A 26,445-nucleotide genomic window follows, 5' to 3' on the forward strand; every position below is an offset into this window, starting at 1 on the left:
TTTTGCTTACATTGAACAAGCTGTTATAATGACCTCCATCATTGCATTTGTTTTTGCAAGACAGGAAGCTGTGCTTGATGAGCTGAGGGAAAACATGGCAGAACGATTTTCTGTGCAGAAGCTGTAACCATAAGCAGTGACCTGGAGAAATGTCACTTACAGTGGGCTCCCAAGTTGTCATGCTTAGGAGTTTAAGGTAAAACTGAAAGTTTTTTTTTTTTTTTTTAAGAAGTGTGTGTGTGTGTGTGTGTGTGTGTATGCATGTGTTCGAAGGGAGAAGGAGACCCTTGACAAGACCTAGTAAAGTTGAAAACCCATAGGAATCGATGTTGTGTATGAAACATTGATTTCAGGGTGCCTGGGTGGCTCAGTTGGTTAAGCGGCTGCCTTCGGCTAAGGTCACGGTCCCAGGGTCCTGGGATCGAGTCCTGCATCGGGCTCCCTGCTCAGCGGAGAGCCTGCTTCCCCCTCTCCCTCTGCCTGCCTCTCTGCCTACTTGTGCTCTCTCTCTATCTCTGTCAAATAAATAAATAAAATCTTTAAAAAAAAAAAAAAGAAAGAAACACTGATTTCAGTCCCACGTACAAACTCTATAGAGAATCTCTAATTATGCAGTTTGGATAAAATAAATGAAATAATAAAAAAATTTGGCATATTTATCCATTTTGCATATTTTTCTATCTTAATAATTATTTCATCCTTTTTTTTTCTTGCAAATTAGAGGTCAAAGAATACACTTTGTATCAACTGTCATTAGTTCATTGCTTTAAAGGTAGCTACTATTGAAGTTATCCAAATACCTAAAAATAATATGTCTTTCAACTCCTTAACTCATAGTTTCTAAATGCACAGTTATAATTATTTTTGGAATAATCTGGCATTAGATATATTTAATTTATTGTTTTATGACCTGGTTCATTCGGGCCTCCCATTCATTCCCCCTCTCTTAATACTTTCTTTTTTTTCATGTGAATGTTTCTGAGACAGAATGTTCCTCTCATCAGAGCTGGGATCAGGAAGTGAGCACCTCTTTACACCTCAAAGGAAGAGGGAGGTACCCGGAGGCCAGTTATGTCTGGTGAAACCTTGCGGCTATTAATTAGTAAGCAATAGGGAGATGAGATAGGGAGATAGAGTTTCAAGGCTCTGTCAGCTCCAGGCTAAAGGTTGGTAACCAGTATCTTATCAGTTACATGTCAGGAACTTGCATTCTAAATGCAAAGACTGTTAGAATTATAAACTCAGAGTATAATCCCAGAATCTCCTGTGGAAGGTTTTCAAACACGAATGTAGACTTTGAGACATAATCCATCTGATGCCAATGGATAGAGCTGCCCAGAAAATAAAATACCATTTAATTTTACAAAACTCTGTAATGTGTGTGTGCATGTTCCTATGTTTGTGTTTACGTGCATATGTCTCCTCGATTGAGACTTTCAGCTAGAAAGGGTCATTTCTCTTGTTTGAAATATACAGTTAAGAGACTAATTATTGACTTGCTGTAAGAGCAAGGACATTGATATCCCCTTGTCACTGAACTGTACAAAGATGAAAGCAACGCTCATAAAAAACAGAGAACTCAAGAAACCCAAAGGGAGAATAAAAAAAAGTGGAAAGAGTTCTAGTTTGATGAACATGTATTTCTGTTTGCCCCTCCACCAACAACATGCCCAAGAGTTAAAACCAACTAACTGCATCCAAGAGACAAGTGGCTAGCACAGCCAGAGGGCTAGCGGTGTAGCACAGGGCAGAGGCAGAGGTTTTGGTATGAACAGGATTCTGATTCCACGTCTTGCCAACCAGTCGGGGGAGGATCACCCCAGTGCCCAAGGTCCCAGGAGATCCTGTCTTGTTCATTCACTCATCACCCGTGCTTGCAACCTTGTCTCAAGCATATCCTTGAGACAAGAATGCACCCTTCAGGCAGTGTACTTACATACTGATGAAGAATGGAAAAAGATCTCCCAATTCTGCTCCAAAACTTGAGAAGAATGATGGGGTGTCTTTCGGTGCTGAACATGCCCATAGGAATGCCCTGGCATTTCATGCTCAAATGAAGAAGACCAGTCCAGGGCCTATGGGTGACACATTCTTGGGCCAGATGAGCTCTTATGCTAAGACAGAACTGGGGTCTCAGTCTCCAGAAAGAAGCCACAGTGAAGCTGGATGAATTCTGGACATGCTCGTGTCTACACACCAGCAAAAGTTGCCCTGATTATGTGTGAGAAGCTAATTCATTTGCAATCTTTGTACATCGATCAGTTTAATTGACTTCAGCATGTTTTTTTACATAATCACAAAGTGGAACATGAGGCTCTAGGTAGTAGTCCTTTCACTGGTCCAGAGGGACTTTTGGCCAAAGAAGGAGAAAACTTAAAGCATCTAAAATGTCGTCCACAGTATGATCAGCACTATGGAGGGGAAACCTTATTACATAGGCAGCTGGAGGAATGCCGAATACTGGCCACAGATGGTGCTGCCCAATGGGCTCATACAATTTGTTTCAGTCAGAGGCACTTGGCCTTTGTGGATGATGTCTGTCATTCCAATCAGTCTCTTCCAATGACCAGACACTACCTTACCCGTATTTGTCAGGACACGAATCAAGTTCTTTTCAAATGCTGCCAAGGGTCTGAAAAGGTACCCCGCAACAAACCAGTTCCTGTAAGCCTCTCTGAGGATCCCTGCTGCCCACTGCCAACTGGAAGTTGCCTCCTCAGATGTCTCAGCCCGAGTAGGACTTAGATGTTGTGGGTGACGGTACGCAGTACCCTCCTTCACCCTTGCCTTTTGATCCTTCATAATCCTTGAAGATCATTCAGTCAAAGAAATTGTTGAAGGTCCAATGGATATCCTGGGCCAGAGACAGATGGCTGGAGATGCATGCAGATCACAGAGGTCCCAAATTCTGAAAAAGCCTCCTAACCACTGCCTCAAAGTAGAGTGTCTACTGCAAATGGGAAGCCATTTCTTCTGTCAGTTGATAGCTTGTTTTGGGAACCATATGACTTTGGAGGATTTGAATTTTTCATTCTTTCAACAAGTATTTATGACTATCTCTCACTGAAGGATAACTCAGACTACGTTGTTTGGATTATTGATTGATATAGTCAATCATAAACCAAATTTCGGGGGAAGGGATCAATAGTGTCTACATGTCACAGATGTCTTCCCACTCTATACAAGGAAGAGAAAGACAGGTTATTCCTGCCAGAGCTGCTGGGATTGAGAAAGTATTTGGGACTCTGCCTCAGGGGAGAGACATCTTTGTAATGGGAATTCCCAAGTCTTGGAACAAATCCACATAGGTGTTTATGTGGGAGATGTGTATCCTTGGGATATTGATGGAATTCTGTGCTTGTGTTTTAGCCTGTCTTCACCTCTCACCTAATTGGGTAGTCTGAACCCCTCCTCCCAGTGAACTCTGACTCTGAGTTCTTTAACCATCCATTGTGCTTCTAACCTATGTAAATTTCTGTAGGGGCTATCTTATGTAAGATACAATAAAAAATTAATGTATATAGTTTCTATTAAATGTTAAAATGTTATGAAAATGTCAAAAAACCCTGCTTGAATAAGACAACAAGAAATACACTGTAAAATGAAAAGATGTTTGATAAAGGTATTGTGGACACTGTAAATTAATGTAATTATACAATCTAATTTTGTTTAATTAGGGATTAAACAGAGAGCAGAATTCTTCTGCATTCTTTTCTAATAGAATCTCCGGACATCGTCTGCATGAGTTTTAGAGATTACAGGAGAGATTTATTATCACAAAGCAGGCACAAATAGCTCATGACCAGAGAGGGTTTTGAAAGGTGGCCAAGCCTCATGAGGAACATGATGAACTGATTTTAAATAATGCAGGGCTGCCACCATGGGGGAGCTTCCTGGGCTTGGATGATATAATGCCTAGAAGGTTGCTCCTGTGTTATTGGAACCCCATGCTGTTAAATAACATTTACTTCAGTTATCTGGCACTATTAACATTACCCCCCATTGGTCAGCTAATTAGACATAAATCTATTAAACAAAAATAAATTTCTATATGCTTGGCTATTGCTTAAATCAAGCTTTTGCATATTTAAATTGTCATCTTGTTTAAGTTTGCAATGTAAACTACATTCTGATTTCCTTATAAGTAAAGAAGAATTGAAGAGTGGATAAAGAAAACACAGGGTTGACAAGGCTTATTTGTTTTGATGTATATGGAATTTGAACAAAGCAGGAAAACATTTTAAAACTACAAGTGCATTCTGACTGTACTTATTTTTAGAAATCACACATGTCCTCTGAGACCCAGTTTATACTGTATGGTTGAATATGCAATAAAATTACCACATACAGTCAACTCCATAGACCGTGACTATTGCCAGTCCTGCTTGCTACACCATCCCATGGATCCTTTTTTTCCAAATATAAATTTATGCCACTGATGTGTCTCATATTTTCCTCCTTACCCCACTGAAATCATGCCACTTTTTACTTGGCCAGAATATGCCCAAAGGCACAGCTCAACTTCTTTCTCCTCCTTAATGATCTGAAATTGAATCTGTTAAGAAAGAGACCAGGTTGGGCGCCTGGGTGGCTCAGTTGGTTAAGCGACTGCCTTCGGCTCAGGTCATGATCCCAGGGTCCTGGGATCGAGTCCCGCATCGGGCTCCCTGCTCAGCAGGGAGTCTGCTTCTCCCTCTGACCCTCCCCCCTCTCATGCTCTCTATCTCATTCTCTCTCAAATAAATAAATAAAATCTTTAAAAAAAAAAAAAGAAAGAGACCAGGTTGCCCACTCAATATAAGAACATCATGTGATTCCTTAAAAGACTAATAAAATATGAACTGAAGAATGAAATATACCTGTAGCTACAATGATATTAACAATTAGAATGCTTTATATTTAGGGGCGCCTGGGTGGCTCAGTTGTTAAGCGTCTGCCTTCAGCTCAGGTCATGATCCCAGGGTCCTGGGATCGAGCCCCGCATCAGGCTCCCTGCTCCGCGGGAAGCCTGCTTCTCCCTCTCCCATTCCCCCTGCTTGTATTCCCTCTCTTGCTGTGTCTCTCTCTGTCAAATAAATAAATAAAATCTTTAAAAAAAAAAAGAGAATGCTTTATATTTAGATATTATAAAGTACATTTTCACTTAAATCTAGAAAGCCCTGAGAAGTAGATCAAGCTGGGAACATTATACTTATTTCTATACGTATAATCTAAATCTTACAGCCATATGTCTCTGGTCCAAGGTCACATAACTGGTGGGTGACAAAAACCAGACAAGAACAGGTTTTTCTGACCTCTAGCATCAATCTTTCCTCTGCGAGAACAGCCATCTAAATGTGCAGACAAACGGTGCAGGGTTATTGTACTATGTGTAATTATGCCTCAACCAGCACCAGAACTTACCTTAAGAAAGAGTATTTTTTTTAAAGATTTTATTTATTTGTCAGAGAGCTAGCAAGTGAGAGAGCACACGCAGGGGGAGCGGCAGAGGGAGAGGAGAAGCAGACTCCCCGCGGAGCAGGGAGCCCTATTCGGGGCTCGATCCCAGGACCTTGAGATCATGACCTGAGCTGAAGGCAGACACTTAACCAACTGAGCCACCCAGACGCCCCAAGAATGAGTATTTTTCACAAATATTCTCACCTGATCTAATGGGTCATAGCACCGGGGCTACTAGGTGGTAGCCAATCTTCCCTCCCCTTGACTTTCTCTCTCCGGGATGGTTAGAAGTCAGGACTTTGGAGACATATGTGAGTCCATATTCTGGTTCACCATTACTAGCTGCATTATCCCGGGCTAGTTACTGAACTTCTAGGCCAAAGTCAATTTCCTCAACTGAAATAGCAGTATATGTAAAGGATTTAGCACAAGATAGCTAATGTGAATAAATATTACCATTATGATAGCCATGTGTTTAAATACATGCAGTTGGCTTTGCAATTAATAAAGTATAATTTAAATTGTAAATCAATTTAAATAAACTTTCTGTTGGTATATATTTTCTCATTCATAGACACCAATAATTATAACTATCCTATAGAAGAGCCTATCATTTTATTATTATAATTATTTAAAATAAGTAATAATAACCTAACAGGTTGCAATACATTCTTCTACCCCAATGCAGCTAAGAATTTTTTTAGGTGTATGAGCATATACTCTACTGTTGACATGCAGATTGCTGATCAGTTAGACTGCCATGCTTAGTTGTAATGTAAGGAAATTTTCGAAATGCCTCAGTGGGAAGACACAATCAGAAAATTTTGATAAAAACTTATAAGACAGCAAAAAATCTGCCAGAATTACCATAGCAAAGTGTGTGCTAAGTAACTGTAGAATGAATACCTGAAACCCAGCCCACGTGTTTTGTGAAAATATGCAAAAATGGTTAAACTGATTAATGAATTTTCATCCTTGCACACACCAATTCACAAGAATATTCTAGAGGAAAGTGGATACTAAGTTTCTGTGTGGCTTGTAACTATGAAAAGAAACATATTTTTGCAGAAAGACTTTTTAGGGTTGCCAGCTAGTTGGGATGTCAGCAGTTTGGTAAATAAACCTCTGTATATTCTTCACATAGGCACTAAAACAAATGATCAATATAAACTCATTCAACACATATTTATTTAGAATTTAATATATGAGACTTAATGTCTTAAGCAATAGATATGTACTAGTAGATAAAACATAAAAGTTCCTGCCTAATGGATCTCATAAACTAATGGGGGCTAGATAGATAATACATATATAATTAAAACATACACACCTTAGAGGTGGGGAAAAGCTAAATAAACCTAGAGTAGAGAATGGGTAAAGTCATGGTGGCAGAGGCAGGGCAGGGGGCTAGCAATTTTACTTATATTTTTATTTATTTGAGAGAGGGAGAGAGAAAGTGCCGGGGGAGGGGCAGGGACAGTGGAGGAGAGAGAGAGAATCTCAAGCAGATTCTCCACTGAGCGTGCTGCTGGACATGGGGCTCGATCCCATAACGCTGAAATCGTGACCTGAGGGGAAACCAAGAGCAGACGTTTAACCGACTGCACCACCCAGGTGCCCCACGGAGGGCTAGCAACTTTAAATATCTGTCTGGGAATATACCACTGAAGTGATGATATTTGAGCAAGGTCGTGAAGGGGTTGAGGGAGGTCCTCATGCAGAAAGCAGTGGAAAAGGTAATCTAGGCAGAGGAAACAGCAAATGGAGCAGAAATATGTTTGAGGAATAGTTAGAAATCCCTTCTGGGCAGAGTTGAGTGACTGTGTCAGAATACTGCAAGATGTCATCAGAGGAGTAGAGGGCCCAGGACGGTAGAACCTGTAGGTCACTGTGAGGGCTTTGGATTTTACTCTTTTTTTTTTAAGATTTTACTTATCTTACTCGGAGAGGGAGTGGGGGGGGGGGCGGAGGAACACAAGCAGGGGTAACAGCAGAGGGAGAGGGAGAAGCTGGCTCCCCACTGAGTAGGGAGCCTGATGGGGGACTCGATCCCAGGACCCTGAGATCATGACCTGAGCCGAAGGCAAATGCTTAACCATCTGGGCCACCCAGGCACCCTTGGCTTTTATTCTTAAATGAGCTTTCTCATCCATACACAAAGTCCATCTCAGTCAGGCACAACTCCACACAGCCGCCCAGAAAGAAAGCTTGTCTGCCTCCCTTAACAATCTACACTTAGGAGTTCAGATAGAGTCTTTGCTAAATTTTAAATCCATTCCAATTAGTAGTGTTCACCATAAAAATGGAGAACCAGCTGTTCACTGACCCTGCATTACAATGTTCACATCTATTATTCTCCAGGTATTCTAGCATCTCTTTTCATGTTAATTGATGCCAGACTTTCATATTTCTAACATGGGTACTATTTTTACTCAAATCTTGAGTAACTTTATTGTCTTTTCACTGAGAGGGCTTTGGCTTTTACTTTGAGTGTAACAGAAAGACACTGGTAAGTTTTCAGAAAAGCAGGACATGATCTAACACTTGGTGTATGAAGAATCACTGTCGCTGCTGTTTTGAACATAGAGTGAAATGAGAAATGTCAGGAGGATTACCGTGGAGAGGATGGAAATATCATGGGCAAGAGATGGTCATGTGTCGGTCCAGGGTGGTAGCAGTAGAGGGGCTAAGTGGTAGCTACCTACTCAGGGTAGAGAAAGGATGGTCTGAATGTGGATATTTAGAACCTGAAGAACAGAAGGGATGGAGCTGCTATGAATCAATATGGCAAACACTGTGAATGGGGCAGATTTTCAAAGAACAAAAATCTTGGACTTGAACATTTTAATAATAAAATGCCTATTAGATATCTCTGTAAGTGGCGATATCACGTAAGTAGCTGGGATGTAAGTCTGGACTTTTCAAGAGAGGTCAGGAGCAGAGATATAAATTTGGGAAATCATCAACCTATGCATAATTTTAAAAACAAAACTGTATGGAGTCCATGAATGTAGATAGAGACCCAAAGATTAAGAAGTATGGCATTTCAACTATTTGAGGCTAAGGACGCCAGGAAAAGGATAAGGAGTGATCCATTCCGAAGCAGGGAAATCGAGATCAAGCACTGTCTGAAGCCACATGCAGAAGTTGTTTCAAGGGTGAAGAAATGTCCAACCACGCCAAGACCTGCTGATGGGTCAAGAAAGATGAAAACGGAGAATTCAGTATTGAACTTACCAAATGAGGTGGAAGTGTTAATACCTGTGGCATTGACAAGAACAGTTTTGTAGAAAGCTGAGGATAAAAGCCTAATAAAGGTGATTTTTTTTTTCAAATGAAAGAGGAAGAATTAAAAAGCTAAGTACCAAGGAGTCTTTTGAAGAATTTTGCTGTAGATGTTCCAGAGAAATAAGAAAATATCTGCCCTAAGATTGGTGTCAAGCACGTTTTGGTTGTTATTATTTTGAAGATGAGGTGACTTCATGGTTACGTGTGCCTATTGAAAAAAAAACAAAAAACGTGTGTATGCCGACAGAATTTTCCACTAGAGAGACTGAGAGGGAGGACTTGAGCTATAATGCCTTATAAGGGAGCAAAGAAGGGACTGAGCATTCACTGAGCACAGGGACGTTCTTCAATAGTAAGCAGAAAAATGTCAAAGCATGAAGACAAAGATGCAAGTGATAAATGGAAGATATAATAATTTGTGGAGGTTCTCTACTGATTCTAGGATAGAAGAACTTTAGATGAAAAAATAATACTAGATTGGTGTAAAGTTTAATTTCTTTTAATGGAATATACACATAGACCTGCACAAAGCTTATAGAGAACAAAATTAAGTAAAAAGTATCTGATTGGCAAAGAAAAAGAAAAACTCAGAAGATAAGAGAAAATTCCTCACTTATATATGAAGTGATAATTATTCCTAAAACCAATGAAATTTTTGAAGGGGTCAGCTATTTGATGCATTCCAATGAATTGCTAGTTTGAGAAAAGTCTGCCTTTGGCTCAGGTCATGATCCCAGGGTCCTGGGCTCAAGCCCTGCACAGGGCTCCCTGCTCAGCAGGAAGTCTGCTTCTCCCTCTCCCTTTGCCCGTCCCCTCGCTCCTGCTCTCTCTTGCTCACTCTCTCTCAAACAAATAAGTAATATCTTAAAAAAAATAAATTTAAATAGAAACACTGAGGTCAAAGAAAAAATTAACATGAAGAGTATTTATTGGATGAATTTGTCACAAAATTTGAGAATTAGTAGAGATTAGACATTTGTCTTGATCTTTCAAGGATTTGGAGAAAAAAACTGAATTCGGGAAAAACATTAAATTATGCACAGTGTAATTCAAGTAAGATTTGAAAATAAAATGCAAACATCATAAATTATTAAAATACTTCTCATATGGGAGAATTACATTTATCTAAAGTCTGAGATTATGTAGATTTTTTTCTTTGATATCAGTTGTCATTATTTATAATTAGTCCCTCAAATATGAGGGTAGTTTTATAGACATTTTACAGATTATACACTCTTTATGGCACTATAGGAGTTAACCATGTTCTAATGATGATGAAGTAGTTTTGAAGAAAAAAACTGATTTATTATTCATCTTTTTTTTTAAAGATTTTATTTATTTATTTGAGACAGAGAGAATGAGATACAGAGAGCATGAGAGGGAGGAGGGTCAGAGGGAGAAGCAGACTCCCTGCCGAGCAGGGAGCCCGATGTGGGACTTGATCCCGGGACTCCAGGATCATGACCTGAGCCGAAGGCAGTCGCTTAACCAACTGAGCCACCCAGGCGCCCTTTATTATTCATCTTGATTATAGATTTCATCTACCATATCTGTTCTTAATGAATTCTAGATTCATTTGTAAAAATCAAACCTCCTTTGAAAGATTGGAGATTTTACATATTTAAGACAACAAAAGGCATAAGGACACAGACTAAAAAGTTAATTATTTAAGAATTGGCTTCAATTTTTTTAAATCAATTACAGCTTTGTGGGAAGAGGTATGCAAAATCTATAGGAGACTATTCTGAAAGGAACAGTTTTACAACTATTAAAAAATTATGATTTTGTTCAGTCTTTCTAATTCTAGCTACATTTATACAAAAACTAAAAATAAAATATTTCAATTGAAAAATTGTGATACTGTTACATAATGAATACCACACAACATATATGGAAAAACAAAGAACACACCATTAATGTGATGTGAAACAAAACAAAACCCTAAAAACTGGTTCAAAATATGGACTTTGGAATTCTTTATTGGAGTCCCAAGTCTGCCAGTTCCTGGTTCTGTGACCTTGAAAGTGTACTTAATCTTTTAAAGTCTCACTTTCCTCTGCATATACTGGCTCTTTTTTACACTCATCAAGAAAGACCGATGTTTGGCAAGTCCCTTTAACTCCTTTCAAGTAAATTAACTTGTTTTAAGCCTAAGAAAGTGATACGGATTTTATTATAGCTTTCATGGAGGGGAATTGAGATGATGATTAACCTCAGATGCCCCATAACAAACACATTAAAATGCCACTTTAGAAAGCAATATTCCTTACTCATTGACACCACAGTAACTAAGTTCAGAAAAACTTAGATAATGCTGACAGCCAAGACAAATAATTTGGGAGCCTTTCAACTGACAAAGAGTATAAAGTAAGCTAAAACAATAAACAGGAATCACATTTTGTGTTATAATAAAAATTATGATTTATTCAACAGTCTATACCTGAGGTACAAGGAAAAAAAACAACAAATTTAAAAAAAGAAAGAGGTTCAGTGAAGTTTTTTTAATGAAGCAAGTGATTTTTCTAAGACATTGATAAGCTAAGAATTTCTATTTTACTTAGAGCTCTAAAAAATCAATAGGCATCATTTAGTTAATGGCAATTTAATGCAAATCATGTACAAAACATTTGTTCCATCTTAAATTTCTTACACGTTGATAAAAATTAAAAAAAAAACAATGTAAATATAAAACCCACATAAAAAACTTTTAAAGTAATGCTAATTTGGTAATCTTAATAATTTTGCATTATTTCCTTTAAATACACATTTTGTATTTTATTTGATGGGCCAGTTCTTCTGAAATCAAGTGTTGTTACAACTCCTTTTCGAGTAAACTTATTTTATTTTCTCAATTCTTTTAATCCCAAGTCTTCCTTTCATATACTTGAAATTTTTCATACCTGTACAAGTTTGCAGTTAGTTTTTCTTTCCTTCTTTGTTACGTCACATGTATTTCAAGAAATTAAAAAAAAAAAACAACATAGAAATGAGAAATACTATTTGGGGTAAAAGGCTGTTGCTGAGTTAGGCCATGTGTGGTCTACAAAATTCTAAGATGAGCTCCATGATCCCTACCCCTGAGATTCCTGTTTGTAATCCCTGTTTCTAGCACCTTACCTAGAGTACTGAAAGAAACTGCAACTCAATTCTAGCAAATAGAATCTGGCAAAGGTGAAGAGATTTTTTAGATGTAATATGGAACCCTTGGTAGTTGACTCTGAATTTATCAAGAGGGAAATTATCTTGGATGGGCCTGACCTAATCAGGCAAACCCTTTGACTAAAGGTCCAGGCTTTGTGGCATTTTGTTATGCAGCAATAGAAAAATAATATACTATGATTTCAATCTCAGCCATATTTGAAAATTCTCTATCAAAGCAACAACAAAATTAAGGTAGGGGGAATGAGTTCAAGATTATTTTGAAACTAATTAATGGAGACACAGGAATTCATTCCATCATTCAACTTTTTTATATTGAAAATCCATAATGTATTTTTTAAAAGACTTTATTTATTTATTTATTTAGAGAAAGCACAAGTGGGGGGGAGGGGCAGAGGAAGAGGGAGAATCTCAAGCAGACTCCATGCTGAGCATGGAAGCAGGTGTGGGGCTTGATCTCAGGCTGAGATCATGACCTGTGCTGAAATCCAGAGTTGGATACTCAAGCGACTGAACCACCCAGGCACCCCCATAATGTAATATTTTAATTATGAAAAGAAGAAATTAAAAAGAACTTATTATCTTGGTTAATATCTATTTTGTGTGGTGCTAATGAGACAAGATATAAAGACCAATCTGTTAATATTCCTACTGAGAGCAGATAAAAGGCAGATAATTTTAATATATTGAAAGGAAAGTGGGAACAAACATGTGATTCCAAAGATGCATGACTTTAATGTATACAGTGACAATTAACAGCATGAACAAGAAAAGAGCTACACATGCCAGAAAAAGTTTTCAAAAGAGATCTTCTGAACCAATTAACTAACATTTGAGGGAACACCAAATGTTAGAAGAGACGTTCAGAATCCTAGCTGAGTTTAATTTTAACTAAGACTGTGTTGGTTTTGCTGTAATCAAGGTTTCTGTTGCTCCATGACTATTGAGAGCCAGTGTGGAAAAGAGATTATATATTGCTAATAAATCTATGGCTTTAGTAGCCACAGTTCATCTCATCTCCAGATCACTGAGCCACCTCTGAAAGGCCACAGAATTGTGTTATTCTCCCAAAGTCATGAATAAAAGTCTGCCATCTTGTGATAAGGGCTTCAGGGGCAGACTTGCAATACCTCTGATGCTCACGGTAAAAGAATTTCCTATTGTAGGCCTACAGTATTTTACCACAAAACAGAGAAGAAAAGCTGATGCTGACGGGCAACTTAGTAGAGATAAATAATTTTGTGTGTTTTGGAAAACTAGGAATTGCCAATCCGGGAAAAATATTCCAGAGCATTACCAATGGGACCCATTATCAATTAGACCCATAAGATTAATGACAGAATAAAGATTCAGAAGCTTGACAAGATGACCTCTACCAGAGCTTTTGATTTCAGGAAGCTCTGATTCTTTATTTGGTTCAAGCTCTTGACCAGCTGAGAGTTTAGGACTGGGACGGTGGTGAGTCTAATTTATATTAGTAATATCTGCCCAGTGTTCTCTACTTTCTCCTTGCATCTGTCTCTGCCTGGACTTTTATCCTATTTCATTTCTAGCTCTGAAATCTTCTTTTCTCTCCCACCCATCTTTTGTTATTATAACATTCAGAAAGTTTGAAATAAGCATGTCAAATGACCAAGGCAGGTTTTAGTCACAGAATCTGGATTCCTAACCATGCTCTACTAGCTTTCTTTTTGATGGTCCAAAGAGCTCCAAAATATAGCCTCTTGCCTCCTGGAAGAACATCAGACCCCCTGCCCCCGACCATTCTAATCATGGTTCTTTGTGCTAAGTCATCCCCCACCCCCTTCCTCCTTGCTTAGAAGGAGCTCCACAAAAACAAACAAATAAAAACCTTTCAATCTATGATGACAAAAATTAGTAGCTATGCCCTATCAGTTCTCTGGATGAACACATGTTGTCTTTGTAGTCTTTTCCATGAGTACGTCCCTTTTTATCTGCATCTTGCATTAATATTTTTGCCCAGCTCCCTAAACACTCCCCCGCCCCCCATGAGAACAGTGCTTTTATCTTATTGTTAACAGAAGCAGGGCATCCCAGAGCTCTTAGTAGGGACTCAGTACATACGCATCCATTCATTATTCATGGATGCTACGTGGCATCATCAACTAGATAAGGCTCACTTTTAAGTCGTGGCTGGTATGTGTTTGACATCTGTTCCTCCTTGTTCTCAGCTGCACCACTAAGGAAGAGTTTCATTTCCTCTTGGAATGTATTTAGTATCTAAAGCAAAATGCCATTTTCTTTCAATTTCCTTTTTGTTCACATTTAATTAGAGGACACTCTGTGAAACTCTGGTGTAAAAAACTGCGATGACTAAAATTGCTGATTGAAAGTGTAGTGAAGTAGGAAAAACAAATGAGTGGTTCTAAGGCATCATGTTGGCCCTGTCATTAACAAACTGTGTGACTTCTGGCATTTCAGACTTCTCAGGTTGTGTGTGGGTGTAGGCATGCATGCATCTGGGTCTGTGTGTGTGTGTCTGTGTGTTCTCTCTTTGGCATAGCATCTTGTGCTGTAAAGACAGTGGGGAAGCTCTATCTGTCTTGGCCTTTGCTTACTGGAGTATTGAAACTGGAAAGAAATGTCAACATCATGATGACCCCTAACAGTTTTATCAGGTGTTTGCAGCCAACCTCTTACAATTAATCCAAAAGGACACTAACATACCTTAAGAACAACCCCGTTTGGCCAGATCTCACCCTTTCATTTAACCTGTTGAATCATACAAAGGACAGGAGAAAAAACTGCACACTGATTAGAACACGTGAGGAAAATGCCATTAAAAAAAGGACAGCATCATTACTGGAACATTTATAGCTTGACGGAACATTTATCAATTCCTTCATTTACTGTTTCGTCCATATACCAAGTCCATCTCAGTCAGGCACAATTCCACGAAGCCACTTAGAAAGAATGTTTGCCTGCCTCCCTTAACAATATATACTTAAAGAGCTTTTTGCTGGAAAAAAAAAAAAGTCTCTGCTAAATTTTCAGTCCACTCCGCTTAGTAGTGTTCATTAAAATGGAGAACCACCTGTTCACTGACGTTGCATTACAATGTTCATACATATTATTCTCCAGACTGTTCTAGCATCTCTTTTTCAAATTAATGCCAGTCTCTCACATTTCTAATATGGGTATTATTTTTACTCAGATCTTTAGTAACTTTATTGTGTTTTCTCTAAATGCTCTTAAGGTACCTAATTATTGGATTCAATTGTTTAACTGAGGGGCCAAAAGTAATGCTCTAGTAAATGCTAGTGCAAAGGAAAACGTGGTAGGTTAACAGACACCAGCCTTGCATAAGCAGGTGTGTTTGATATATCAGTTCAAGACACATATAACGAGCTAATTTTATTTCAATATATTTTTCCTAAGTAAATGACTTCTACTTTTCTAAATGATCAGTTAGGATGTCAGATATTTGCCATTGTAGGGACAATTTACTTTGGTGAAGACAACCTACTGGAATTTGCAATCCAGTTAAGACAAGTTAGAACCCGGTGTCTGATTGATCCATGGCTACGCTGATGGAGGCATCATAGCTCAAAAACATTTTCTTCAAAACTTGGGTAATACATAGTGAAGAATTATTGTAAAGGAAATAGTTCTTAGAGTTTGACCATTAAATGTCAGAAAAACACTGCTCTTCAAATATTGTAAAACAGCATCTTCTCCAAACTCTCCCTTCCTATATTTTTAGTCATTATGGCTTTGTTTATGATTAGATATCCACAGAAGTGATGTTTTGAAAATTACAAAAATATAAGAATTCTCATTTATATTGTCCATAATTTCAACAGAAGAATTACTTGCACAATTTATAAGAACATCATAATTTCTGGATCACCTGGGTGGCTCTTGATTTTGGCTCAGGTCCTGAACTCAGAGTTGTGAGATCGAACCCTGCATTGGGCTCTGTGCTCAGCGGGGAGTCTGCTTGAGATTCTCTCTCCCCCTCCCTCTGCCCCTCCACCTCCTTGCGCTCCCTCTCTCCAAATAAATAAATAAAATCTTTTTAAAAAATCATAATTTCTTTTGCTTTTAGATTTCTCACTTTTTGAAGAGCCTGCAGAATCTCAATAAATATTTTAAGGCATTTACTCCTATTTACCAATTATGTATAGGTATGAACAAGAACTGTCATTGGTCTGAAACACAGACTTTCTTTCTCCTAAACTTTCAAAGATAGTTCTGGGGTGAAACTAATGAAATCCAATTTCCTATTTAATTGATAATTTAAGAATTCTAAATTGCATTTCTGATAATTCACTTACCTCAGATGTTTCAATTAGATACATATTTTTTCTTTTAACAACATGTTTTACTAAATCATCAGTTTCCATGTTTCAGATATTAAAGCAAATTCCTTGTCTTTCTTTTAAAAAATTGATCACAGGGGCACCTGGGTTGCTCAGTCATTAAGCATCTGCCTTCAGCTCAGGTCATGATCCCAGGGTCCTGGGATCGAGCCCCGCATCGGGCTCCCTGCTCAGCGGGAAGTCTGCTTCTCCCTCTCCCACTCCCCCTGCTTGTGTTCCCTTTCTCACTGTGTCTCTCTCTCTCAAATAAATAAAAAGTCTTAAAAAAATAAAAATAAATTAAAAAAATAAAAAATTGATTACAGCTGGTGATTTCTTTAACATTTTAAAAGACATTTCAAAAGAGTTTGCACGAACAACTCTAATATATGAGGGTAGTTAATTCTGCCTTGCTGAACGTTATTGTAGCAAAGGATAAATACACTGGATGAGTCAAGCATATTGCACATTTAAGGTTTTAAATGTGACAGGCATAATATGTAGTATGTGGAGGATTATTTTCTTTACAAAAAAAAGGAAAACAGTGTGAAATTAGAGCATTCATAACTTCACGTCTAGCTTCAGATCTGCAGCCTGACCAGAGATGTAGTGTTCTCTACGTCTCTGTTCCACACAACCAAAGACTAGCACCTTGTGTATCATAACCTTAACCCACATGTTCTTAGGAAAATCTTCATGAAATCTATTGTTCATCATTCAGAAATAAACAGAGGAAATAATATGTTAGAGATTAGAGTGAACAAGAAAGATAGGTCCCCTATATTAAGAAAAAAGAAAAAGAAGCTCTTCACCCAACAACATACAATAAAATTTGAAAAAGTGGAAAATCATCTTGTGTTTCTAGATTCCAAATAGTGAATACTGATTAATCGTGACTACGATTCAGCTTCATCCAGGTGGGGGGACTGCTTGAAAGGGGACGGACAGTAAATCAGAAGTTAAATTTGAAATTAACAAGAAAGAATAGCCAAAAGTATTTTTACAAATGAAGAGCAGTAAAGAAGTAATGTCTTACCCTAAAATGTTAGCATGTGCTAGATGCATAAAATAACTAAAATGTTGTGGTACTAGAGTCGACTGACAGAGAAATGGGACAAAATAGCTGCAAAACAGAACTTAGGACACTAAGTATTTAGCATAGCAGTACTCAAATCTGATATATCACCTTTGGTAGACCCACCCATTGAGAAGGAAAACATCCAGCCAGTTAAATTATGTGCTTTGTAACATCTAGAATTTCCATATGTATTGGAAGAACTTATTTACCCTTAGAGGTAGATTTCATCATACACATACACAAAATATGTAAGTAAAATAAATTAATTACATCCTATAATTTCTATACACTTGGAACTATACTTTTTTTTTTTAAGATTTTATTTATTTATTTGACAGAGAGAGAGACAGCGAAAGAGGGAACATAAGCAGGGGGAGTGGGAGAGGGAGAAGCAGGGCCCCCACTGAGCAGGGAGCCCAATGTGGGGCTCAATCCCAAGACCCTGGGATCATGACCTGAGCCGAAGGCAGACGCTTAACGACTGAGCCACCCAGGCGCCCTTTTTTCCCTTCTTTTGAGAAAGAGAGAGAGAGAGAGAGCATGCATGTGGTGGGGGGTGGGGGAGGGAAGGGCAGAGAGAGAATCCTAAGCAGGCTTCACACCCAGCATGGAGCCTGCCATGGGCTCAATCTCATGACCCTGAGAGCATGACCCGAGATCATGACCTGGGCTGAAATCAAGAGTCAGAGGCTTAACTGACTGAGCCACCCAGGTGCCCTGGAACTGAACTCTTCTAAGTCACTTTTAGATCTAGAGTTTTTAATTTTCTGCTTTTCCACACAATGACATTCTTTCGGATACTAAGAGCATTGATTATGTGATATTTCTGAAGAACAAGTCACTGATGTTGGCATTTGAATTCTGAATCTGCAATCATATTTTGATATCAGCTTGTAGCATATTGGTAAATATATCTGATTCATCACCTCCTTCAAATATTACTCTGACCATTTGGTTGGCTCCTAGGGATAAAAGAGTGCTCCACTCTTACCTCTGGAAAATGACCTTCCCCAGGGACACCCACTCTGCAAGCTTTAATGCTGGGGCTTTTGAGGTTTGTACCTGCGCAGGTAATGGAAGCCCAAGCTCATGATTTTTAGATTTCACTGTTTGTAAATGTTTTGGTGCTAAAAAGAATTAATAAAATTTAGAATTAAACTTAGAATTAATAAAATTCAGCATGTTACAGACATCAAGAATTATTGCTAAAAATGAAGAATTATTCCCCCCAAAAATTTTTGAAAAAAATTCAACCTCTTTTCTAAAGTAATGAATACCTGCCATACCTCCCCCAAAAGATCCTTTGAGGATCTAAGTGCAATTAGGCATGTGCATAAAAATTTTAAATTATGAAGCACTCACTATACAGTATATAGTACCCTCAAAATGAATACTTCTTAGACAATTTGGCAAGTCTGTTTTCTGGGTTTTTTTTTTAAATGTTTCTTTTATTTTTTTAAAATTAACACCAGAATTAAATACTAAAAACTATTTTTTCACAAACTGTTTTTCAGTCTTTTAAGTTCATTGTCAAAATCCTTTCTTTCTAGCAATTTATGAGCATTATTATATTATCAGGGCATCATTATATTATCATTATTATATTATTATTATATAAAATCATTTTATTTGTACACCCAAATTGTAGTGTTACTATACAGGTACTTCAAATTTTTATCTCTCTTAAATTTGACATATTGATCCACTGCATGCATCATTATTTCATTTGTGCTAATATATCTGGTAATCAAAACTTGTTCCAAGTCTTTAGTATCATAAAAGGAACTTACAATCTTTACTCAATCTTAATTGTAATAATAACAAACATTAAAATAATTTAATTAGAGATATTTTGGGATTTAAGACCTATAGTTTCTGCATGATATATAAACTGTCTTATAAAAATTCTTAATAATATTTTACATTCTGAAATTATTCAAATTAGTGGTATTTCACTTATAATATTGATCACTTTGTAAAAAGTGATCAAACTTAATGTCAGTAAAATAGGTCAGTTAAACATAAAACAGAGGTATGTTAAAATGTTTAAACCGAAGGATAGAGAGGTTGATTTCAGTTACTATTAAGCATTACAACTAAAATCACAGCTCCTGCAGAAAGGGCAAGGAGAAAATGCAGTGAATTACACTTTGCTTATCAAAGTAAGCTCAAAAAATAATTTTGGAAGAGATATTTTCTTCTTGGCATTAAAGTCTAGGCAGATTTTCTGGGAACACACTAGTCTGCATCTTCAACTGCCTTTGGTAAAAATAAAGAAATAGTCTTTTATTACCACTTTTATATGATCATCAATACATTAAAGCACAGAATTAAATCTAGTTGAACAAAACTTTGTCTACCCAGGATTCACAAAATATAATAGAAGGACAGCTCTGATACCAATCCATGAGGTTGATTTTTGTCAGGTAGAATTAATGTTAGTAGACACAGTTCTACTTCCTTGGGACTTGATCATGACAATTGACCTCTAAAATTTGTTAGCTCTAGATTGGTTTTAGTAGGGTTGCTCGTTTAGCAAATAAAAATACAGACTGTCCACTTAAATTTGAATTTCAGATAGGTAGCAAATAATATTCTAGTAAAAGACTACCCCATTCAATATTTGGTAACTATTTAAGCTAAATGTTTTTCACTATTTATTTGAAATTCAAACTTGTATTTTATCCATTAACCCTAGTCTTGTTCTCAATTTCTGAAATCTTCTTCATTCTAAAAGTAAGATAATTATGTGAGTATTTAGATGAAAATCACCCCTTGCTTTAGTTTAGGTTTCATAAACAACAAACAGGTCAATCTGAAAAAGTCTCAGAGATATGCTAAAAAATTGCTTAACCAAACCCCAAAAATCAAACAAACAAACAAAATCCCAAAATGTAATTAGGTTCCCTGGTTAGAATTTCTTTTCAATATGATTAGTTCTGTCCGTATAACCCTATGTATTTTATTTTATGCATTTAAAAACATTATTTTGAGAAAGGTATTTTTGGCTTCACTGGACTGACAAAGTGGACCCCCCCCCCACACACACATTCTTACTCATGCACACATGCACACACACACACACTCCTACCTGTGACTGAATCTAGGCGATACTTGAGTAAGGGCCTCATGTTATAGAACTAGGGAGTTTCTTGGCCCTGTTCACCTCCACCTTGAATTATTCATAAGTTCCAGATAGTACTAAGATATCTGCCGGTAGCTTTAGTTATTTATCCTCCTATATTTAGGTCCAGCAGGAAATAAGTGGTGGTTCCTACTGGCAGTTTTATGTAAACCTGGTATTAGTTTTTTTTTTTTTTTAAGGTTTTATTTATTTATTCATGAGAGAGAGAGAGAGGCAGAGGGAGAAGCAGGCTCCCCGTGGAGCAGGGAGCCCGATGCGGGACTCGATCCCAGGACGCTGGGATCATGACCTGAGCTGAAGGCAGACGCTTAACCATCTGAGCCACCCAGGCACCCAAACCTGGTATTAGTTTTGACTGGCTTACACTGAGTCATGTGCTTGTCCCTTAACCAATCACTAAAGCCAGGGGTATGTTCATACTCTTTGGGCCATAGTATACTCCTATCCCATCAGCTATTGTGCCATCAACTGAGTTAAAATTTAGCTGAGAGTTCATGAAGGCAAGGTTTTCCTAAAGCACACTCTAGGAGATTTTCCCACAAGGAACAGCAAAATTTCCCATTCTTATTATACTAACCTTTAATTATCACCTCATTTAAAATGTAGATTCCCTGTGATGCATTTCATTTCTGCACAATCAATACACTCTAAGATTGTCCCGTTTTTCTGTAACAATAAGCATTTTTAGCCATCTGAAATAATTTGCAAGAATTTTAGCATTATATTTGATATATTTTATATACAGGTGGGCTCATTCATGCAATTGGAATTATCCACAAAATATGACTCCTAAGTAATGGAATAAATGTATGCAAAGTAAAACTTGCAGAAAATTTAAATAAATCACTCAGTAAGAGGCTCTTGATATTACTATTTGAAAGTTTAAAACATACACATATGAAATCCATCAATGTTTTGTCCTTTCTATCATATAAGTTTATACAACAATCAGCACAGTTTTCATATAACCCTTGAACTATGCAAATATATAAAAAAAAACTTGGTATAACACATGGCCAGACTTGGTACTGATAAAATATACAAGTTCAATATGAAACACATGGTATTCGTGTAACTAGTATCTTATATTCCCCAAACCAACATCTATGGAGGGAATAGAAGTTTCCACCTCTGAGAATATAAATATTATCTTAGGGTTTGTCACTATGGAATAATTGAATATACCATGGAAAGAACGTCGAAGCCAGGGTAAAGCAAATCTTTTGGTTTTGTCAAAGTTGAAGGGAATCTGCAAATATCTTTTTTTTTTTTTAAATAGGAAGCTTAAAAGCAAGCATTCATTCTTCTAAATAAGCACGATATATACTATGTGTATATATGTATATATATGGAATTTCAATTTATTTGTATTAGTATCCATAGAATATTATATATTGTGTCTACATAAACATATACTTATGTGTATATAAAATATGTTTATATATTTATATCTAATACAAATAACATGTATATTATATAATATATAATATTAAATAACATAAATATAGTAAATATACAACATACAAGTATGTTTGTAAATATATTTATATATACACACATATATGCATATGTGTACTTATATTTGTTTTAGGGCATGAGAGATGAGGCATGCGTTTCTACTCTGACATTTAATATGCTTTCACAGAAACTGACTTTGCTGGGCAGTGAATCTTTACTTATAGTTTAGGTCAATAAAAATTCTTTGAAAATGCAAAAGTTAATCACCACCATCACCCTGATTATCCAACAACATTGAGAGGATAGCTGTATCCCCTTGACTCTAAAGGAGTTTCAGGCTGACATAATTTACTCTTTTAAACGAAGGAATTGACCTTGGTTCCCAGACACTTGGGGAGCTGGTCAGTGCATTCTCCCTTTCTCTCTAATGGTATATATGGGCATGCACAAAAATGATACTTCCTGGGTTGGGGATATGTATCACAGGACAAAATCAAACAGGAATCTAGTACCCATAAAGTAAAACTGAATAATTATTTTCACATTAGTAATATTTATTGTTTGCTACACAAATGCAGCATGTTAGTGAATAATTCTCAGGGATGATGCATAGATAATGAAAGCCTATATTCACAAATCACTTTGACTCTTTCATAAATGCAGTTTTCCATTTGGAAATTTCTTTGAGATCTCTTGATAATTCACACTTGGAGATAAGTGAATATGTGACATATTTTGAAGGGTAACTGCTGATTTCTGACTGAGCAGATAAATAAGTAAGAAATTATTAAATGAGAAGAACAGTTGGTTCAAAGTCACCACAATTAAGGGCACACATTTTCAGGTTCATTACACCTCACAAAATATTTAAGACATTATAATTAATTTAAACTTTCTTTTAGGCAATTGATCTCCTGATGTTTCCAATTTTGTTTTTCAGGGGATATCAGCAGTATGAATACCTGAGTTTTATGGTTTGTTTTCCCTCCCTATTTACTTTTTGAGTAAATGGTACTAAAATAAATTAAGTAATCCTAAGATAAAAATATGCATTTGATTTTAAGATTTAATAGTTTGAATCACATTGGGCCCTTAGCAATATAAATATTACTACCTTTTTAGAAATTAAATACCATACCACTTTATTTATTAGTGGGCTATCTATGTATCTCTATGTATAGATGTATATATATGCATATACATATATAGGAAGCAATAACTGAGAAATAAAATAATTCTAATTTTCTCAATAAAAATCTTTTAAAAATGTGTGATAACTTGTTCACTGATATAGTAAATAAAGTTTCGAACATACTTTAACTTTTTTTCATGAAGATTAAAGGCATCCTCATGTACATCATCATCATTCTGCAATACTGTCGTCATTAAATTCTGCATGATTTGTGTGACATGTTAAAGGTGACTACAAATGCTTTGCTACTTCATTGACAGGTGGAATGATGTGGAACATTAGAGGCCCGGCAGCTTCTTGGCAGGCCTCTTGGAACACTGATTCTGAGGCAAGTCAGCCACCATGGAGGAAGTATGACCACCCAGAGACCACCATCCCACATGAAAACGGAGTCACAGGGAGGGTCCTTGGAGGATGAGATGCAATATGGAGAGATAAGGAGCCCCAAAAGCAGTGAGATCCCAGGCCTGTGAGTGATTAACCCCTCATCTGGGGAGTGGATCTTTCAGTCCTGACTACCGCAGGAGATGATACATGAATCAGGAGTGGATAGCTCATTGGCACCCTTTCTGAATTTCTGACCCATAAAATTATGTGCAAATTAAAGTTGTTATTTGAAGACATTAAGTTGAGAGGATTTTGGTACACGAGAATAGATCATTAGAACACCAAAAATAAATTCAAGGTGACTAGGATAAACTGAGCTTAATTAGCTAGTGATCAGTAGACTCTAAACTGGGAGCTAGGGTGCTTCCTTTCCTCTCCCAAGAGGATGGTGGGGGAGAAACCTGAGTTTGGAATTTACAAATTTAAAAAAAATTTTTCCTTTCCCTCTGATGTTCAAAGACCATTTCTGCTTACTCTAGGCTTGTCTATATTCTGAGTGACTGAGGCAGTTGGAAATCCCGCTGCTGGATTAATGGAATAAAGCTGATAAATGCCAAAGTGATTTATTTGATACTTGGTTATTGAACAAAACCTTCTGATTATTGCTCAGGTCTTATAGTCAGTTTGATCATGTTTTAGACCTTGGAATCATTAACTCATGATACTACTTTTCTCCAGAACCTGCAGCATGATCATATTTGAGGTAATTTAAAGGAAAGAATGTGGGTCCAGTACTGTACTGGACATAAGATATCCCTAGTACATATTTACTAATTGGTGAATTAGAAAGTGGAAGCAGCATGTAACACTTTCCCCCAAATTCGCTACTACTACCCTGATCTAAACCACCATGTTATCTTTTCTTGCTTTTCTTCCAAAGGTCAAGAATGTTCCTTCTTTGGTCTTGCTGTTCTCTTAGAATGGCAAGTTCAGGCACCAGATGCATGCACGGCTTCTTCCTCACTTCACTGAGATTCTTTATCAAATCAGAGAAGCCTTTCTTGAGCACTTCCCATCTTCCTGATTACTCTGTCTTTGCACCATACTTTGTCTTCAGACCCCTTATCCCCATCCAACATATTTTGTTATTTTTTATACTCTCATTTGATTACATGTTCTATGAGAAGAAAGTCTGTCTGATAGCCACCCACTCTACAACTTCCCCCCAACAACAACAAAAAAATGATACAAGAACTTTGCAGTATTTCCAGAATCCTGAACAGTGCTTGGAACACGATGAATTGAAGTTCTTTTAAAAAATGGTTTGATTCTAATTCTGTCAAGGAGAAAACATCTTGACACATTGGATGACACAGCTGACGGAGAACGTCACTTTGGTACTCATGCACACCCTGTGGTTACTACAGGCTAGTGTTGAGATCTTGTCATTAATTGTCGCCATATCATTTTGTGCCTCTTTCCAGCAATAGTTAATTCCCACCTCTCTTATCACCCTTTCCATATCCTGGGTATCAATGCAAAAGTCCTAGATCTTAGGTCCTGCCCAATTTATTCCATAGAATAAAGCTCTTAATCTTTTCACTTAAGGCAGGGCAAGCTTAATATTCCTTTTGTTTCTGTATCAAAAGTTCACTTTAGTTAAGAGGCCATTAATTCATTCCTTTTTATTACAATAGCTACTGAGGATTAAGCTAGTTTAAAATTATGCAGCCATAAAAATTGACCTTCAAAATGCATTGAGCATTTATAGCCTTTTCATTTGTTGATAAGCAATCAAAGTATGAAAGGATTGTGTGCTAGATGAACTATAAGTCATAGAGGTAGTTTTTTTTTTTTAATTTTAATTTCATTTGAAGTATCTCCAGTGTTATAGTTGCAAAAATTTTGCAGAATGAATAGGATCGTATTTTCGAGTATTTTTTAAATCAAAGTTTCATTGTTTTTTTGCAACCAGACACACAATTGTTTGTATTATTTAAAAGGTTGCCTTCTGCTATCTACCTGATGCTGATGTTTTTAAAATTTAGTGTTTAACCAACACGGCTAATCCATTGTGTACAAAAAAGGCACAGAGCATATTGTTTATAGTACTCCCTATTATTTGGCTGGCTCACATTGCCCTTAAATCAAGATTTTGTGTAGAGGAAAAGCAATGGAACCACTGAGTCCTATATATATTAAATGTCTTATTTTTTCTCCAGATAACCTTGAAGAATTAAGTTTAAGAAATCAGTGAAATTTCTCCCTTGCTCACTCCATCTCAATAAAATTTTACTATCATCTTATCATCAAGTCATATTTTAGGACTTGCAGTCTAAAATATGTTGCTCTATTTTTGTAGTTTTCCCCGGATTGGCGGGGGGATACATCAAACCACTTTTATGCATATGGTGGAAAATAATTTATCCTCCATACTGGACATCTAAATAAGAATAGTATCAATGAAATATGACTTTCTTTGCATAAGAAAACTGGACCTCCAATGGGCAGCATGTTACCCAACAAGCTGAGACTTATTTGGTACATTTGGTTAACACACCTTGTATGAAGCTGGATCAATCACAAGTGGAGAGTAGAACAGTTCTGTGAGTTGGATGTCAGCCGTGCTGTCCACAGCTGTCACAGGTTAAATATGAGTCATCACTCTGCTAATCTGTGGGGTTTTTACTTTTCTGTGGCAAAGGTCTGATTTGTGCACGTACCTGTCCTGGGCACTTTCACAGTTCCTCGTGGCTATGATGTGTCATCAACATATACAAAATTGTAAATGGGATAGTAAGTGCTGAAATCCCTCAATTTATAACACAAAGAAGAGTGCCAAGGGGCACATGAACAGTTTTGTCCTAAATGGATTGAGGGCTGTTTGAATTAATTTGCTATCAGCGAATGACACCCACTGTCAAGCAACTGATTCATAGCAGTTCTGACAAGAGTTAGAGACTCAGGAGAATCCAGGCAGGAGATATGCAAGGCTGGCTCTAGGACTTTGAAATGGATTGCGTTAATTCTCTTTGAG

At 37.1% G+C, this 26,445-nt stretch overlaps 1 protein-coding gene and 1 pseudogene across 1 annotated transcript in view; one reads left to right on the forward strand and one right to left on the reverse strand.

The window, feature by feature from the left end:
• CNTNAP2 (contactin associated protein 2) overlaps window positions 1-26,445 on the reverse strand; it is a 1,911,935-nt gene that overhangs the window by 1,710,655 nt on the left and 174,835 nt on the right. The gene's annotated exons all lie outside the window — the stretch shown is intronic.
• Window positions 1,787-3,105, forward strand: LOC123836039 (KAT8 regulatory NSL complex subunit 2-like; annotated as a pseudogene).

The sequence above is a fragment of the Mirounga angustirostris genome, unplaced genomic scaffold (assembly GCF_029215605.1).
Source record: "Mirounga angustirostris isolate CCGP_5_RB_7025 unplaced genomic scaffold, mMirAng1.0.hap1 SCAF_12, whole genome shotgun sequence".
Classification (NCBI taxonomy): Eukaryota; Metazoa; Chordata; class Mammalia; order Carnivora; family Phocidae; genus Mirounga; species Mirounga angustirostris.